Raw genomic sequence first — 7,496 nt, 5'->3', positions numbered from 1 at the left:
CTAAATTAACTGCTTGATTAGCTCAATTTATCACATTCTTTTTGTCTTTCACCAATGCCATTTTTTTTTAGATTCACTCAAGAAGTTTATTCTCTATGATTCGTTGGAAAAGGAAATACTTTTCTTGGTTTATTTAGTTGACTTGTTATCAGGTGTAAACTTTGCAGTTTTAATTTTTCTGCTGTCAATTATTTCCAAAAAGTAATTTTTAAAATTGTCCACCAGGCATAAATTGTTTAAATGCGTATTCTCCTCATCAAAGCCCTCTAAAAATTCTGCAATCTGCAATTCATTGCTTAAAATATAAAATATGTCATAATATTTATAATATATAATAAATATATTAAGAAACAATAAAGCAGTCCTAAATGAGAGATGTTGTTAGAGCTCTAAAATGCAAGTATTATATAAAAAAGATTCAAAGGTATGTTTATTGTAACTCGAAAAATGGGATGGGGAAATATATCCTCTCCTTAGGTTAAATATAGGTTTTCATCATTTATGTGTTGTTTTGGTTAAAATATTTAATGAATGTTAAACACATACATAGCACCATAATTAAATAAAGGATAAGCATGTGAATAACTTGAAATGAGGATCTCTACACAATTCATTGTTGTCTCCCTAGTCTCCAACATCATGTAAGAAAAAGAAAAAGGAAACAGACTGAGAAATGAGAAGAAAGAGAAGGAATCAAGAAGAGGAGTAAAGAAAGGGAGTGTTCAATCCCAGGTTGATTAGAAGCATGGCCTGTGGCAGAAAATAAGCCTACTGGCTGTCATACTTAAGCATGTTTCTGGGCCTCATTTTTCTCTTCTGAATAATGGGGATAATACTATTCACTTCTTAACATCCTCGTGAAAATTAAATGAGATAATCTCTATAAAGTATCTGGCATAAAAGAAACAAAAATGATAATTAGTATATCTGTCAAAATATATCATAGGAATAGTCAATCTTGAAGCAGATTTTTTCGTAAATCCTTGTTGATAACTTGAATGAAGGAATCAAGATCAAGCCAAACTTATCTGACAAAGGAGTGCATTGAGTTCACAATTTAAAATCCCCATATTACAGAGGCAAATAACAGAGTTAGAAACAGTACAGATACAGAATAAGAAAGAACTGGCTAAAGAAATTTTTAAAAAGAAAAATAAATAATAAATGAATAAAGTAGGCCATAGTAGGCAAGCTAAGTATAATTACAATAAAATGTTAAATTTGAATACTTAGAAATTTGTAAGTCAGCCTTTCTTTTCATTGTGCATTGAACAATTCCTCTTAAGAACCCTGGGTCCTGCCTCAGTTACCTGAATTTTAAAGCATAAGCTAACACTGAGAAATGTTTGAGAATATGTGATATAGAATCAAACCCATATGAGGAAAAAACAAATATTTTAAACTCTTTGACTTGGCAAATACACTGTGAAGTGATATGATTAGTAATGCTATGTTTTTTCCTCAACAGTCAAGTGAGTTGCCAAAGCAAATATTTCACCAAAGTTTGACAGGAAAGAAAGACTGCAAGACCACTGTAACAGAGATGAGAGGCCAGAACTCTGTGCTGAAACAAAGGGTGAGTTGGGGGTTGGGGGTGTGATGTGATATAATGAGAAATATGTATTTGGTCTCTGTTCCCAGTTTCTGAGAGTGTTCCTAAAACCCTTGGAGGTAAGGGTGTTGGGGGAATGTTTTGTTTTAACATTTGATCTTTTGGCCATAGTTACCAACACAGAGCTCCTGAGACATTTGTAATATCCTGAATGATAGGAGGGATTGACATAGAACTCCTAAATCTCTTGAAATTTCCTGGGTTATTTGAGTATCTTTTGTTCTAAAGACATGCTTCATAGTGGGCTCCTGGATGGAAACAGGTTGGGAGTAAAATCAACCATGTGATTAGAGGGTTGGCACTTTCACTCCCACAGCCTGACCTTTAGCAGAGGACAGGGGCTGAACATTGAGTTGGTCACCAACGTTCAACTGATGTTGTCATCATGCCTATGTAATGAAGCCTCTATAAAAACCCAAAGGACAGCCTTCAGAGAGCTTCCAGATTGCTGAACATGTGGTGATCCCTGGAGGGTGGCACACTCGGAGAGGGCATGGGAGCTTCATCCCACTTCCCACATACTTTGCCCCATGCATCCCTTCTACATGACTGTTCATCTGTATTCTTTGTAATATCCTTTATTGATATAATGAAACAATAAATTTAATCAAGTTGTTTCCGTGGGTTCTGTGAACCACCCTAGCAAATTAATAGAACCTGAAGAGTGGGTCATGAGAACCCCAATTTATAGTTGGTTGGGCAGAAGTACAGTTCACAGCCTGGGTCTTGTAATTGGCATCTGAAGTAGGGTGCACTCTTTTGGGACTGAGCCCTTAACCTGTGGAACCTGAGTCTAATTCCAGGTAGATGGCATCAGAAGTAATTCAAAGATAGGATAGCCAGTTGGTATCCACTGGAGAATTGCCTGTTGTGTGAGGAAGAACTCACACACATTTCGGTGACCAGAAGTGAAGTGTTTTGTGTTGTGGTGGTGTATTGAGTGTGAGTAGAGAAAATGCTTTGGTTTTTCTCTTCTCCTACAAGGGGATGGAGAGTTAAGCACTATGGTAAGCTAGTGGAAAAGTACTGGAAGACATTAGTGATCAATGGGATTTGTGAAGCATATTGAGTCAATTCCTGAGTGCAAATATTTCTCTCTGTGATTAAGCCATCTGTGTTTCATAACTGATGCCCATGGAAGATAACCTCCTAACCTCCTAGGAAGATAGGGTCATTATCTTTTGTAGTGATTACACATCAAAGAAATGGCCCTCAGGTCCTTAAGAGATTCCTGGGTTGCAAAACTGGCAAGAGGCTTTTAAAATGATTTACCACTGTGCACCTGTAGTCCCAGCTACTTGGGAGGCTGAAGCAGGAGAATCACTTGAGCCTGGGAGGTGGAGGTTGCAGTGGGCCGAGATCACGCCACTGCACTCCAGCCTGGTGACAGATTGAGACTCTGTCTCAAAACAAACAACAAACAACAAACAAACAAACAAAAATTTGCATCTCAAGTGAGCAGAGAAAGAATTTACAATTGCAAGTTATATAAAGAAAATGCTCTAAGAAAAGGGAAGTCAGGACCTAGAATCAAGAATGAGCTCATCTATAATTTAGTCAGGTGAGAGAACTGTTAAAGTTATCTTGGTCAGAGAGTTTGTTTTCCAAGTCGAAAATAAGGCAGTAAAAGAAAGATGAAAAAAAGAAGAAAAAGAAAAGAAGTACAGCAGAAAAGAAAAATAAGATCTTAAGAATAGAGATTTTAGTTAGAATATCAAGATTCTTAAAATGAGTTGTGATTTTGAGTCTGTTACATGTGTAATAAAATATTGGAAGACATGACTTGGAGGAATTTTATAGTATCTATCCGTGATAAGTGAAACAGCTATTTTTCCTAGATGTATTACATTTATTACTCCTGAAAGGTGGCAAAGTAGACCAAGGAATCTTTCCTTTTGTGCTGTATAATTTAATGAAAATATTAATCACCTTTAATTTACTAACCCTAAGCGAACAAACTAGTTGCATGATCACTACATAGAGTCACGGAGTATAGTAACTCAGGGTAGAAATTGAATTCTTATTTAGTATGATGAAATGTACCTTCCAGTTAATAAGAATAGTTGACATTCATCGAGCATTCACACTTGCCAAACAATGCTGTAGACCCTTTATGTACATTTTATTAAAATTTACTCCTTGGAGAAACTTACATATTTTCATTATTTTTATTGCCATTTGGCATCTTTTATGATCAGAATTGGGAAAGAACATACACTAGTAAATTTGAAATCTGGGCTCTAAACCCAAGCAGATATGACTTCAAACCCCTAACTCTTATTCATCCTTTTTAGCATGAGTTAGGATTTGCAGTACTGTAAGAATCAAAAAATATGGGACTGTCATGGGCTTGAGGAATGTGGAAGAATGGTCATTTCCAATAAGTAACAGGGATTCCAAGGTTAACTGGTGTAATCTTTTTTATTCATTTAAAGTAGTCATGCTTATTTCTTAGACATTTCCTGCTGAAATGACACATTTGAAAATATTATGGATTTACTGTATATATTTATTATTTCATTTTTGCCCACCCTTTGTGACATGGTAATGTGTTCTAGTTACAAGCCAGTTGAAAGTCAACCAGATAATAAAGCAGTGTTTCTCTTTGGCTTAATAACTCATCAATATAGGAAATTGCATCTGCTCTCTGCGGTTGAACCTTGACAGGTTCAGTAGTCTCTGCATTGTTGAGATATTACTTTTCTACCAATAAAACAATATTTAAGTAATTACATGATATATTTTTGGAGTAGAAAAAAATTGCTAGAAGCAGAGAGAGAGAGATCATTATGAGATGATACTTCCGAATTATCATGTCTCATTTTACTTATAGGTGCCATCAGTCTTAATGATGGTTATCCTCTTTCATCTCATGGCAATTTTATGTTGCTGATGAACATAATGTCCACTATACAACAGTGTACATTCATATGTGTTGTTCCATTTACTACTTAACCTACTAATAAAAGGTCATGTTACAATAATTCACAAAAGGAAGTTTAGAAAGAGTATCACAACTCAATGTTTAGTTCTTTTCCCCAAAATAGGTGATTTGGCTTATGTATCAGGCATACTCAGTGGAAATAGTCCTTCTAAAAATGGCTTCTTAGAAATACTTCAGGCCAGGTGTGGTGGCTCATGCCTGTAATCCCAGCACTTTGGGAGGCCGAGGCAGGCGGATCACAAGGTCAAGAGATTGAGACCATCCGGGCCAACATGGTGAAACCCCGTCTCTACTAAAAATACAAAATTTAGCTGGGCATGGTGGCACGTGCCTGTAATCTCAGCTACTCAGGAGGCTGAGGCAGGAGAATCGCTTGAACCCAGGAGGTAGAGGTTGCAGTGAGCCAAGATTGTGCCACCGCACGCCGGCCTGGTGACAGAGCAAGACTCGATCTCAAAAAAAAAAAAAAAAAGAAATACTTCAGAAGCAGAGGCACAAAAGCCATTATTCGGAGAAGAAAACTGGGGGTTAAGCAGTATCCTAACAATAACAACGTGGGGATTTCTGTGGCTCATTGATGGAAACGGTTCTCATAATTTGGTGAAATCATTCAAGTGGAATTTACATAGACATTCTGTAGTTGCTCTTAAGAAATTTGAAATAGTACTTTTGGACTTCAAAACCTTTAGCCAAAAAGTTAAAGGTGGGATAAAAACAATTTTACATGTTTTCTATGTCATCTGTATATGGTGCTTTATTTATAACACTGATATCAAATTGCCCATTCATTGCTTATTGTTTTATACCAGGAATAGCATACACCTAGATTAAATGCTACCACTTCCTCTCCAACCTAAACTCTACTTCAGCATCCTTTTCAAAATCAGCCAGCCCACTGACCCTGCGAAGCCATCCTGGCTGTCCTCTCAGGTCCTGATGGGCAGGGAAACTGCCCTGAGGAAGCTGGGAGGGGAGGATATGATGCTGAACTTCTGTGCAGCTCCCAACTGCAAGCAGGGGAGCATGTGGTTGGACCTGGCCTTCTTCAAGTTCCTGCAGTATCGGGCCAGAGCCCAGAAGTGAGTGAAGAATTGTTGGAGAGCAGACTTAGAAGATAAAATGCCTGACCAACTAAATAAATATTATTGATCATGTGCCAAATACTTTGAGACCTCTGTGATCTGTAGAAATGTAAATTTTGCAGAAACATCAGAAAAATTCAGAATGATTGGGTTATTTTATTTCTCAAAATTAATTGAAGCAGATATTTGTGAAGTAATTGGGAGAGTCCTTATAGGACTGTTCTTCAATACAATGCAATACCAACAATATTTGTTCTTACCAATCATTTAAACAATTCAAATGATAGACACACAAAATGAATAGAAGAATGAATGAAGATGAAATCAAGACAGTGAAACAGAGAAAAATTTATGAAACTTCTGAACAGGAACAAAAACATAAACTAACAACAGCAATGCTCAGAACCCCGCTGCAGAAGAAGGGGATGAAGAGCAAGATGAGGACATCTTACCTGTGACCCTTGAAGACAAGGAAAACAAAGAATGCCTAAAACCTCTATTTGAAGTCTTGATTGTTATGGGCTAGCAAAATGTATTGCTGAATGGACATGAGGCTAATGAAATCACAGGAGGTCTCTTTACTCAAGGTAACTTTCAAGCACTGCTAGAGTGCCTGATAAATTCTGGTGCAGAGGTCCTGAGAAAGCACTTTGAGACAACAGCAGTTAACACATTGTTATGTTTGAAAACACAGCAGAAACAGATGCTAGAGATCTGTGAGGGCTGTATTCAGGGAGAAACTCTCAGAGAAGTGAGAGATGCACACTTCTTTTCTATCATCACTGACAATGTAGTGGACATAGCAGGAGAGAGCATCTAATCTGTGTTGGTGAGGTTGATGAATCTCATAATCTGAGAGGAACTTGTAGACTTCCTGGCTTATGAAGCTGATGCAGAAATTTTGGCTGTGAGATTTTACACTGTGACAACTGAGAAGCAGGAACTAAATATGGAGTATTTTCATAGCCAGGCTTACGTTGTTTCTAGTGGATTTTCTTCCAAAATGAAAGTTGTCACTTGTAGAGTTTTAGAGAATTCTAGAAGTGACACTCCGCAAGCTATCTACACACACTGACCTTATTGTGCCTTAAATATGTGTTGGGCTAAATCAGTGCCTGTTATTTGAGTATCTGTTGCATTAGGAACAATTGAGGAAGTTTATTCTTTTTACCATAGATCACCACAACTGCTTGTAGAACTTTACAATGTAATTTCTATTCTTTTTCAGAACAATGAAGAAAGGGGTAAACAAACTGAGGGAATTTGCCATTCTCAGTGAACAGTCAGGGATGATGATTCTGAAATTTTAGTGGACCTCCTGTAAGCACTTGTTTTATGTTTAGATGGTATAAGTAGTGACACAAATATTAGATGGTATAACAGTATAGCTGGCCAAGCATTTGTACTCTGCAGTGTAGTAACAGATTTTGATTTCATGGTTACTATTGCTATTCTTTAACATGTCTTAACCTTTACAAGAGCCTTGGGAAAAAAATCTCCAGTGGCAAACCTCTGATGTCTTCTTTGCAGCCAGTAGTTTGACTGCTGTATTGCATTCACTCAATGAAGTGATGGAAAACATTAAAGTTTATGAGGAGTTTTGGTTTGAGGAAGCCATGAATTTGGCAGCCAAACTTGATATTCAGATGAATCTCCCTGGGAAATTCTACAGAGCTCAGCAAGGTAACTGGGAATCTCAACTAACCTCTGAGTTACTGTAAAGAAACCCTAAGTGTTCTAACAGTGGAGCACATTATTCAGGTACTTAACGATATATTCCCAGAACAGCATCTCAGAGCCCTTAAATGCTTAGCTCTGGGATCCTCAGTCACGAGATAATTCAAATTTCATACATCAG

At 37.2% G+C, this 7,496-nt stretch overlaps 1 pseudogene; it reads left to right on the top strand.

Annotated features, from left to right (window-relative positions):
- Nucleotides 1-5,537: 5,537 nt before the first annotated feature.
- Nucleotides 5,538-7,097, top strand: LOC129008781 (52 kDa repressor of the inhibitor of the protein kinase-like; annotated as a pseudogene).
- The last annotated feature ends 399 nt before the right edge of the window (nt 7,098-7,496 follow it).

This window comes from Pongo pygmaeus, chromosome 9 (assembly GCF_028885625.2).
Source record: "Pongo pygmaeus isolate AG05252 chromosome 9, NHGRI_mPonPyg2-v2.0_pri, whole genome shotgun sequence".
Taxonomy (NCBI): Eukaryota; Metazoa; Chordata; class Mammalia; order Primates; family Hominidae; genus Pongo; species Pongo pygmaeus.
This window is presented reverse-complemented; position numbering and strand designations above follow the sequence as displayed.